Source organism: Girardinichthys multiradiatus, chromosome 24 (assembly GCF_021462225.1).
Source record: "Girardinichthys multiradiatus isolate DD_20200921_A chromosome 24, DD_fGirMul_XY1, whole genome shotgun sequence".
NCBI classification, from domain to species: domain Eukaryota; kingdom Metazoa; phylum Chordata; class Actinopteri; order Cyprinodontiformes; family Goodeidae; genus Girardinichthys; species Girardinichthys multiradiatus.
The window spans coordinates 4,600,366-4,612,534 of record NC_061816.1 but is presented as its reverse complement, the minus strand read 5'-3'; the positions used below and the strand labels follow the sequence as shown (position 1 = coordinate 4,612,534).

Genomic DNA, 12,169 nt, shown 5'->3' with positions numbered 1-12,169 from the left:
TTAAAGTTACCCTACAGAACATTGCATTGAGCATTTAGTTCTGCACATAAACATTCTGCATGTTTTCAGGTAGAAAAAAAGTTGTGTTGAAATAAGAAACTAGATGATGTTCACAGTAATTAAGTCAATAATGCTGTTCAGACCTGAGAGTTTGCAGTTTGGACTCTTCAGTCCAGAAGACAGCAGCTTCACTCCAGAATCTTGCAGTTTGTTGTTACTCAGGTCCATCTCTCTCAGATTAGAGGACTGTGAGCTGAGAACTGAGGCCAGAACTTCACAGCTTCTCTCTGAGAGGTTACAGTTCTTCAATCTGAAGAGACAGAGATCAAAATGAATAAGACCAATTCTGATGGAATAAAACTAAATAAAAACATCTTATAGTATTAAACAAGACAGATGAAACTGCTTCATGAAATAAGAACTCAGAAACTCTAAAGCAATGCAATACATGTCAGAACCCTGAAACAAAACAAAATACGATTTAGACAAATGTCTGTTCTGTGACCCACTTCAACTTTGAATGATGTTTTAATCTGTACAGATTGAGCTGCAAACATGACCTGTTGTTGTTTTAGTGAAAATATCCTGCAGCTGTTTGCAAATAGTGGAAAACTAAATGATGTTTCCACATAACACTATTCCAGATTGGACCACATGTTCTGATTCATATTTAATCCTCCTTCAAACACTGTGGGACGAGCAGTAAAATAAAAATTATGATGGAAATAGAAGGAAAGTTATTACTAAAGGGAAGGGTCTGAAGTATTTAAACAGAATCTATGCGTTAAAAGTGAAAAAGAAATAATTAAATTTACCGTTTTTGTTCCACTTTTATGAGAGGAACCATTTGGTATCAGATTCTAAGTGTCAGTTGGGTTTTCTGGGGTAAAATGTTAAATAGTTTCTAAATCAACTAGTCAAGTGTTGATTTTTCCTAAACACATTTTGAGAGAACTGACAGTCAAACAACTTTTATACTTTCTAATAAATCCTTAGTTGTTGAGCAGAACATCCAGGATAATAGTCACTCTTTCCTGGTTTTAGCTCCTGGTGTCAAAACAAAAATTCTGTCAGAACTTACAGAACTTTGTTTGAAGCTTTGACCACTGGCAGCAGCCTGAGAAGAGCCTCCTCTGAAGCAGAGTATTTCTCCAGGTCAAACACATCCAGATCTTCTCCTGATGACAGTAAGATGAAGACCAGAGCTGACCACTGAGCAGGAGACAGTTTATCTGTGGAGAGACTTCCTGAACTCAGAGACTGTTGGATCTTCTGGACCAGAGAACGATCATTCAGTTCATTCAGACAGTGGAACAGGTTGATGCTTTTCTCTGCAGACAGGTTCTCATTGATCTTCTCCTTGATGTACTGAACTGTTCCCTCATTGGTCTGGGAGCTACTTCCTGTCTTTATCAGCAGACCTTGCAGGAGAGCCTGACTGGTCTCCACTGAAAGACCCAGGAGGAAGCGGAGGAACAAGTCCAGGTGTCCATTTGGACTCTGTAAGGCCTCGTCCACAGCACTCTGATGGAGACTTGTTAGATTTGGCTCGTATAATAATTTCCACCAAGAAATGTTTGGATGATCTTCCTTTAGGTTAACTTCAGTGTTGATGAAGGTATGATGGACATGAAGAGCAGCCAGAAACTCCTGAACACTCAGATGGACAAAGCAGAACACCTTGTCCTGGTACAGCCCTCTCTCCTCTTTAAAGATCTGTGTGAACACTCCTGAGTACACTGAGGCGTCTCTGATATCGATGCCACACTCTGTCAGGTCTGATTCATAGAAGATCAGGTTTCCTTTCTGCAGCTGATCAAAAGCCAGTTTTCCCAGAGACTCAATCATCGTCCTGCTCTCTGGACTCCAGTGTGGATCTGTCTCAGATCCTCCATCATACTTGACCTTCTTCACTTTGGTCTGAACCATCAGGAAGTGGATGAACATCTCAGTCAGGGTGTTGGGCAGCTCTCCTCCCTCTCTGGTCTCCAACACATCCTCCAGAACCGTAGCAGTGATCCAGCAGAAGACTGGGATGTGGCACATGATGTGGAGGCTTCTTGATGTCTTCATGTGGGAGATGATCCTGCTGGCCTGCTCCTCATCTCTGAATCTCTTCCTGAAGTACTCCTCCTTCTGGGGGTCATTGAATCCTCTGACCTCCGTCACCATGTCAACATAGCCAGGAGGGATCTGATTGGCTGCTGCAGGTCGTGTGGTTATCCAGAGGTGAGCGAATGGCAGCAGGTTTCCCCTGATGAGGTTTGTCAGCAGAACATCCACTGAGGTGGACTCTGTAACATCAGTCAGGATCTCCTTGTTGTGGAAGTCCAGAGGAAGTCGACTCTCATCCAGACCATCAAAGATGAACAGAACCTGGAAGTGTTCAAAGCTGCAGATTTCTTTGGTTTCAGTAAAGAAGTGATGAACAAGGTCCACCAAGCTGAACTTTTTCTCTTTTAGCACATTCAGCTCTCTGAAGGTGAATGGAAATATGAACTGGATGTTCTGGTGGGCTTTGTCTTCAGCCCAGTCCAGAGTGAACTTTTGGGTTAAGACTGTTTTCCCAATGCCAGCCACTCCCTTTGTCATCACTGTTCTGATTGGTTGATCTTTTCCAGGTGGGACTTTAAAGATGTCTTCTTGTCTGATGGTTGTTTCTGGTCTGTGTGGTTTCCTGGATGCTGTTTCAATCTGTCTGACCTCATGTTCATCATTGACCTCTCCAGTCCCCCCCTCTGTGATGTAGAGCTCTGTGTAGATCTGGTTCAGAAGGGTTGGACTTCCTGCTTTAGCAATCCCCTCAAACACACACTGGAACCTCTTCTTCAGACCAGATTTAAGTTAATGTTGACAAACTGAAGCAAAATGATCTGAAGTGGAACAAATGTTAAATTAATATTGAAAATGATATTAATTATGTAATTCTGCATCCATAATATATCACTAAGCACATGATTTTATCTCAAGGTTTAAACTTTATATAAATCCTCTTACTGCTCTGCAGATGTTCAGCCAGCTCCTCATGCTTCATCTTCTTCAGGAAGTTCAGTGTGATCTTCACAAAAGCCTCTCTGTTGCTCCTCCTCTTCTCTTTATCCTCACCTTCCAACACCTCCTCATCCTCCCACTGACTCTCTAAGCCTCCTGGGTAATCTGGACTCAGAACCTTCTGGATCTTCTTCAGCTCGTTCTTCACAAAAGTAACAATGTTGTCCTCCAGTAGCTGGAACAGAACAATATATGAAGGACACATCAGACTGAGATCTTGGAGCCAAACATCAGGTCCATGTTGGACAGACTGACAGTCCTCTGGTCTACAAAGTGCAGCATGGAGATGACTGTGAACAGAACCGATGGAGAAGTAGTTGTTGTACATGTACACACCATAAATATGGAGTCCAGCTGTGTTTGATGATGCTGGACAGACGGACCACTGGGAACCTCTGAGTTCTGCTGGTCCACTCTGTGGAGGAACCAGGAAACATTAGCTCACATTCTGTAGAACAACAAACAGACAAAGACGAAGGTCCATGTGGTGTCCTGCTCCAAAAGCTACGTGTCTTTTCCCATTCAGGGACAGCTGTCCCCAGAGGGGAAGGTCCTACCTGAGCAGAGTCTGACTTGTCATATTTATTTTTATTCATACTTTTTTATTTATTGGAAAAATGTAATTGTTATGACATTAAGATCTTTTATTCTTAATTGTAAAATATTTTAGTAGATGTAGAATATTTGAACAGTTGTTGTCTTTCTGAAATTATTGGAGTCTTATGACAAACATTGTTTTTACTTTTGGCTTTAGATTATTTATTTTTATTCTGATTTTTTATTCCACTTTTATTTCTACAGATAAATCTCATTGTGACACTGGGTCTCATTTTCAAGAAATGTGTCAAATAAAAACAAAGATATAAATAAAACATTAAAAACAGGAACAGCCATAAAGGGATTTTTATAATGTCCTTAAAATGTGTTTAAAATCCTTCAGTTACATTAAGCTGCACAGCTCCAGCTGCTGTTGTAGTTTGTTAGATAAATGAGTTTTTCCAACCTTTAGCATCCCTAACCCTAACCCTACTGAAGGAACAGTAAATCTAATACAAGTCTGTGATCAGAGGCTGCAGCTGCTCTGTTTCAATGTCTGACAGGAAGCTGGAGACACAGTTATTAAGCCAAGAACTGATCTGGAAATGAAAATATTCCAGTGCAACAGTGAGAACAATGAAGGCAAGTTAATCAGACAGAACAAAGTCCAAAGGTAGATAAGAGGTTTACATCCTGAGATGAATCTCAAAAATTATAGAAATTTTTAGTGCCTTGCTTGATTTGCTCCTTGATATTCTACAGGAACTGACTAAAGTATTAGAACCCCTCAGTGTTGTTCCATTCTTCTCTTATTTAGTCTTAGAGTAATAGTTTCTCAGCCTTCTGCTTGCACCTGTGTGAGATAATATGTAAGCCACACTGTTAAGATTATGTCTAGGACAACAGGTTTCACCTTGTCTCTCTGGGTCTCATGGAAATTACCTTGAAGACTCTTGTAGCTTATAAGGAGAACCTTTGCTTTGTCTAGTCAGAATGATTTGGCAGCACTACTGAGCACATCTCCAATGCTGCAAAATCCTTCTCTTGCAAGATTTGAATAAAGCTGATTCTGATTGACAATCATCAGTCTCTGGATATGAATATTTCTACAACAATTGGTGTCACGAACAGGATTCCTTGACTGATTTACTCTGGGGACATCGACGAAGAAGTGCCAGGCGCCAGCCTTGGAAGAGATTCCTTGCCTTTACCCCGCTTAGAGTTACAGGGACAGAGGACTTCTGCGTCGAGGTTCCTGGGAGACTCAGCACTGGAATCCAGAAAGAACCTGATTTTTCCCAGAGATGGTGAGATCTTGAATCAGCACAATTTAATAATTATCATTAGGTTGTATTAGGAAAAGAAAACAAAAACAAATTATAACCAAAGGCCTATAAATTAAATTGCAAAATATATATATATTAAAAAAAAAAAAAGCAGAAATAGAGAAAATAATAAAAGGCTTAATAATAATGACTTCTTAAATTTTAACTAAAAGGTTAAAACTAACTGTTTTCTACTGGGGAAAAAGGGGATCTGGGATTTTGTCCGCCTTGGAACAGGAGCGAGGTGTACGGACCTCGCTGGCGTGGTGGATGCCACGCTGCGCACGAACAGTAATTCACAGAAGAGACCCCTCCCTGTATGGTTGAGTGAGGCTCCCCTAACCAGTGAGTTAGCGGGAAGGCGATTAGGGTGCCAGAAAACTAAACTCTTGTGCAGACATCTGCAGGTTTTAAAGGAACATTCCACCCATTACCAGTAAGTAAGGGTTGTTGCAAGGTTGTCAAGTTTGGGACAGCAGTTCAGTTCAAATGGATCACCTCCTCCTCCCCAGGGAGAAACGTTCGATTTTATGGTAAAAAAAATATGGTCCACAAAGCACTGAGTGTATCAATAAATGGGTTGAAGAATTTAACTCTCCTGCAAGGGGTTCATACAATCTTACAGTTTTACAGAGGGTTGAAGAAGCTATAAAAGAAAAGGAGGAAAAATTAGAGAAACAAAAGAAAATAGATCAAAAAGATGATCAGGCTATGAAAAAATATAAGGCATGCTTAAAATGTTGGAAAGAGAAAGCTGATCGACGCCAAAAGGAAAAAACCTCTAAATTGATGCCAGGGAATCAGGATGACAGTAAACCCATGGGGGGGCAACAAAATAAAAGCTCTATCTCTGTACCTGTTCTTACCAACTTTGGTCCTTATACTGATGCAAACACACACAAAATAACCCCACCCCCTTATAATACAGCTGTAAAGTCTGACACTTCTGTAATTCTTCTCTTGTTTCTCACTCTCTACACCCTGATCTACGAGCTTTGACGACTCTGGTGGCTGTGGTGGACCACGATCTGGACTCATATGTTTACCGACCCATCAGAAACGAACAGCAGCTTGACAGCACCTCCTCTGCAGCAGCGACCTCCAGACCTCCAGCTGCAGAACCAGCCACATCTACAGCCTCGCAGCAACAGCAATCACTTAAGGTGGAAGACAGCACATCTGCACAGCTGCCCAGCTCCTCAGATCCTTCTGATTCACAGCCAGGTCCGAGCTCCAGCCCTCCGTCTTCTCATACCAGACTGAAGGCTCAGGGACACACTCTCACTGCACCTATGGACCTAACCTGCTTTTCTGGTCTTGCACTTCTCATGACATCGAGGAGTGCGCAAAACTTCTCCCTGACCTATCTCAGTCAGGTGAAGTTTTTTCCACCAGTTTCTCTGATTTTTGCAAGGAATATCATCCTACTGGTGCTGAAATACGCAGAATCCTGACACGTAAAATAACTGCGTCTGACATTGCAAAAATCTATAACAAGCTCCCTGTTCCAAACCTACGTCTGAAACATGAGGATTGGGATAATGATTAAAATATGGACTACAGGAATGCCATTACTGTCGTGGTGGTTCCCATAAGGACAGAGTTTCCCCGAAAGATCAATATGACTAACATCTATGCCTGCAAGCAGAAAGGTGATGAAGACACTAACAATTTCATCACCAGAGTGATCGAAGCAGTGACCAAGTACAGTGGGATTGAAACGCCCACACAAGTGGGTACAGAAGCAGGGGTCTGGGAGACCCTTGTTTGTGATGCGGTCATAAAAGGAATGCTTCCACTTTTAGCACAACATCTTAAGGGGGCATATGTGGTCTGGGCTGATCATCCTCGCCTTGCCGATGTTCGTAGGCATGCAAAACATGCTCAACTCATGTTTGAAGAACGGCAGCGGAGTAAAAAAGAAGCATCTGACAAAGAACTGCATCTAGCCACGATTATGATGTACCAAAATATCGGAAGGAATAGGGATGGAGGATATTGACGAAAGCGAGGCCAACGGAGAGGTCCGTGAAGACGTTTTTGTGATCCAGACACCTGTTTCAAGTGTGGCAGAAGGGGATATTGGAGGGAGCAACCCCCTACCCAGCTGAGGCTGCATCTTACCAGGCTGATTGACTAACTGAGGCAGAGGAGGGCAAGCGCAACCCACCACAGTGTCAGCCGTCTCGTCAAAACGGTACCACACCACACCTCTTTAACACACACCCAACTGCTCCACACTCTTTTCCTACCTATCCTATTTCTCAGATAGACACACACACACACACACACACACACACACACACACACTCTTGTTTTGCTATATATAGTGAGGTCCATGTGTTGACTCCCATTGACTTCCATTGATTTTCAGTCATTTTCAACCCTTTCTATGCCCTAACCCTGACAATAACCCTAAACCTAACTATTACCAGTGCTTACCTAACCCTAACCTTAACCTAAAGTCAATTCACACCTTAGTCCTAAACCTAACCGTTAGCAAAATAGGTTGTGAGGATCAGCAAAATGTCCTCACTGTGGTACAAACGGTCGTCAATTTGATGGTGAAATCGAGAAAATGGTTCTCACTGTGATGCCAAGACAGGAACACACACACACACACACACACACACATTTACATACAGACGCTCAATCCACTTTCCTTCCTTTCACGCAATGAAAAGCTGCTGTGCAATGACTGTGATGACTTGACTAAAGTGCAACATGCTATTGCTGTTTTGGAAAAGAAATTTGAGAGAAAATATATACCAACTTATGCTCATTTTACCTCAGAGGCATATAAAGCTTTCCCAATGTTTGATCTTATAGTCTCAGGAAAGAAAATATAATTTAATGTAGACTCAGGAGCAACTTCTTCTGTTGTTAAGGCAGAGGAATTTTCAACACCCCCAAAACTCAGCGGAAATCATGTTTTCTTTATGTCAGCATCAGGGCAGACGACAAGGGAACATGTTACAAAGCCCATCACATGTGTAACACCTGATGGGTTTACTTTCAAACATTGTTTCCTCTTATCATCATTGTGTCCTGTAAATTTGATGGGCAGAGATTTGATGTGCAAGCTAGGGATCATTCTAATGTCCACCCCAGAGGGGGTAAGGGTCTCTACTCAAGCTGACACAGTGTTTACTGCAGTACAGTTCAGTCCACAAGCATTAAACTATGCTTATGAGTGGAAAGTGCAAAATTTATTGTGTTCACAGCTGTTGCTGAAGGAGGTTAGATCAGTTGTTAATCCCTCCTGTGATTTTATGCAAGCTGTTGATTTAAACTGTATTGCTCATATGTCGTTGGGTTCTGACAAAGAATATGAGAAAGCTTGGTTTCGCATTTCTTGTGAAAACCTAACCACGTCTATGCTGTATTGGAATGCTAATACAGCCGCACTTGCTGTTTGTCTGAACTCACACCAGCTGCAGTTTTTCAAAACAAGAGACACTGTCCCACATATCGCTTTGGCAAAATGTGAACTATTTTGTGTTGCAGTATGAAAAAGTATCTGATTGGACTGTGGTACCAACAAATACTAATCTTATGTTTTCTAAGAGACTTTCTGCATTTAAAAGACCTTTTCTTAGCACACTGCCCTGCCAAAGAACTGTTCAGTTGATCCCAGAACATTATCTTTTTTCCCAAAATGGCTCATTCGTTGAAATTGACGTCACTTCACATCCATTGTTGGTCCAGGTGCCTCCTGGCCTGTGGGCAAAAAGTAAATATGATGTGGGACTCATAAAATGTTGTGAACCTGTTGTTGTGACTCCAAAGTCAAACTGCAGACCGTGTGTGAAAAAATACCCACTCAAACCAGAAGCCATTGCAGGAATCAAACCTGTTTTTGAATCACTTCTGAAAGAAGGAACTATTGTTCCTTGTGAAAGTTCTCCTGTAAGAACTCCTCTTTTTCCTGTTAAAAAGATCAGGAGTAAAGGAGAACCTGATGAATGGAGGTTTGTGCAAGATTTACAAGCTGTAAATGCTTCAGTAGAAGCCAGAGTTCCTACAGTTCCAAACCCGCACACTATTTTGTCACAAGTTCCTCCAGATGCAAAGTTTTTTTTCTGTTGTTGATCTTTTCAAATGCGTTTTTTAGTGTACCTGTTGATAAGCACAGCCAATTTTGGTTTGCTTTTGAGTTTGAAGGAAAACCTTACACTTTCACTCATCTGTGTCAGGGTTATTGTCCGACTATATATAATGCTGCATTGAAAGCTAGTCTTGAGTCATTGGAGTTGACCTCAGGCTCTGCTTTATTGCAGTATGTTGATGATCTTCTGCTTTGTTGTCCTACTAAAGAGCGAAGTGAGAAGGACACGGTCACACTGTTTGAAACATTTGCATTCAGAGAGGCACAATGCCTCTCTTTCTAAACTTCAGCTTGTCCAGCTAAAAGTAACCTTTTTAGGTCATGTTATTTCTGCTGAAAATAAAACTCTTTCTTCAAAGCGTGTGAATGCGGTGCAGAACATTCCAAAACCTGTTACAAAAAACAGCTGAAGTCATTTTTGGGCATGACTTTATATTGCAGGAATTTTATTCCTAATTATTCCTGTATGGAAACCCCGTTGGGTGCTCTCATGCATGGTAAAGGTTTTCAATCTCAGGACAATATTGTTTGGACACCTGAAGCAGAAGCAGCTTTCATACAACTTAAGGTGGCTTTGCAAAAGGCTCCTACTTTAGGATTACTGAATCCTAACAAACCTTTTTTTCAGGCCGTTTATGAAAAGCATGGGTGCATGACATCAGTTCTCCTCCAAAATCATGGAGTTAACCTGCGACTTGTTGCTTATTTTTCTGCAAAATTGGATCCCGTGGCTATGGGACTCCCTAACTGCCTTCGTGCTTTGGCAGCTGCAGAAAAAGCTGTGTTGGCTTCTCGAGACACAGTCGGATATGCAGACCTCACAGTTTTGGTTCCACACTGTGTTGCTCTTATTCTGCTTCAACAAAAAACATCACACCTTTCTGCTGCTCGCTGGCTAAGATACACATCAATCCTTCTGGACATGCCAAATATAACTGTTAAAAGGTGTACTGTGCTCAATCCAGCAACACTTCTCCCCATGCCAGAAGATAGGGAGCCTCATAACGTTTCAGTGTTTCAGTGTTGGAGGAAGTTTGCACACCCCGGCCTGACTTTTCTGAGATACCTCTGGAGAATCCGGAGATGATTTTATTTGTTGATGGTGGTTCGGCTTTTCAAAACCCTGATACTGGTAAGAATCAGGTGGGTTTTACAGTGTGTTCTTCCCATGAAACTCTTGTTTCAGGCTGACTGCCATAACACTTTTCTGCTCAGGCTGCTGAGCTTGTGGCACTGACTAAAGCTTGCAAATTAGTCGAAAATCAAACTGTAAATATTTACACAGACTCGAGGTAGGGATTTGGTATAGTCCATAATTTGGGGGGAATGTGGAAGCACAGAAATTTTTTTTAAACCAATGGAAAACCCATTTTGAACCATGTCCAGGTTTCTAACTTGCTTGGAGCAATTATTTTATCAAAAGCCATCTCTGTGTGTAAATGCGCAGCACACACATCTTCGACAGATGTTGTTTCACAGGGAAACAACAGAGCGGATTTAGCAGCGAAACTAGCGGCTTCTTCTGCTCCTCTTTTCACCGCTTTGCACACACACAAGGATACCCCTCCCTCTCCACCCCTGTAGGAGTTGAAAGTGCTACAGAGTTTTACTTCTGTGGGGGAGAAGCGCGTGTGGGCTTCTGCAGGAGCGAAATGCACTGATGGGGTTTGGATGGGCCCGACCGATAAACCATGTCTTCCCAAACACTTCTTTCCACATTATGCAAAGCTCACACATGGTTTGGATCATTGTTCATAAGAGGGAATGATAGCTTCTTTAACATTTCAGTGGTTCACAAAAAGTTTCTGTATTTATGCTCATAAGTTCTGTCAATCTTGTATGGTCTGTGCAGCATACAATGCAGGCAAAACACCACAGATGACTCAAGCTGCACATCCACAACCAGATAGCCCATTTGAACATCTTATGATGGACTTCATTGAACTCACTCCATCTGAAGGGAAAAAGTATGTGCTGGTTGTTGTTGACATCCATTAGCAAATGGATTGAAACGTTTCCAAGCAAAAACGCAGACAGCCACACAGTCACCAAAGCCCTTTTAACAGAAATAATTCCCTGATGGGGCATTCCTTCAAAGATTTCTAGCGACAATGGAACTCATTTTGTGAATGCAGCAATAAAGTAGGTGAGTTAGTTCCTGGGGTTTGACCTACAAACGCACTGTGCATAGCATCCATAGAGTGGTGGCGCAGTGGAACGTGAAAATGGAACTTTGAAATTAAAATTAGTGTTGTAAAGAAACTGGCTTACCTTGGACAAAGGCCCTGCCTATTGTGCTCACTTATACGAGAATGAGGCAAAGAGCACGAGTAAACCTCAGTCCTTTTGAGGTGCTGTTTGGCAGACCTCCAAATTTGGGCATGGGGACATTGCCAAGACCATTGCCCTTCACATCTTTGTATGAAGATAAGATGTTGTCTTACTGTCAAAACCTGTCCACTGTGCTTTCTCAAGTTTCACAGACGGTGAAAGCGACACTACCTGAGACAGCCACATCTCCCCTCCATTATTTGGTGCCAGGCGACTGGGTTCTGGTCAGAGAGTTTAGGAAGAAACACTGGAAGTCCAGGCGCTTGAGAGGACCATTTCAGATCCTGCTGGTCACCCACACGGCTGTGAAGATGGCAGAGCGAATCCCGCATCACATTGCATCACATTGCAAGCAGATTCCAGGTCCTCTGGATTCCCCTGGTCCCCAGGATCCAAATAATCTTTTACCTGGATCATCTCCTGCTTAACATGTGAGGACAGCAGCCCACCACAAGGCTACAAACTGTAAGCTAATCACTGGAGAGTGATTGAAAAGGTGGGTGAAGAACATTGTTCTTACAAGGGCATAATAATCCTTTGGGCAGTGCAACGTTTGTTAAAAGGAGTACTTGGATGAGAAGAGGATGCCTCTTTTCAGCCCCGAATCTTCTAAAATGAAGAATTACAAGAGATAGGCAAAGACTATTGCATATGTGTTACTCTTTGTATTCATCATTGTTATGTTATATTGTTTTTTTCCTTTGCATGCGTTTGTTGCTCAAAAGCACATCAGGACAGGCAGAGCTGTCTCGATGGCCATCGTAGAGAGGAACTCAGGGCTGGTAACCATACAGGTTCCTAAGAATACCACAGTGGC

At 42.2% G+C, this 12,169-nt stretch overlaps 1 protein-coding gene and 1 pseudogene across 1 annotated transcript in view; both read right to left on the bottom strand.

Moving 5' to 3' along the window:
• The window catches only part of LOC124861512 (protein NLRC3-like), a 737,509-nt gene that overhangs the window by 153,981 nt on the left and 571,359 nt on the right, over positions 1–12,169 (bottom strand). The window lies entirely within an intron of this gene.
• LOC124861450 overlaps positions 1,078–12,169 on the bottom strand; it is a 700,723-nt pseudogene continuing 689,631 nt past the window's right edge.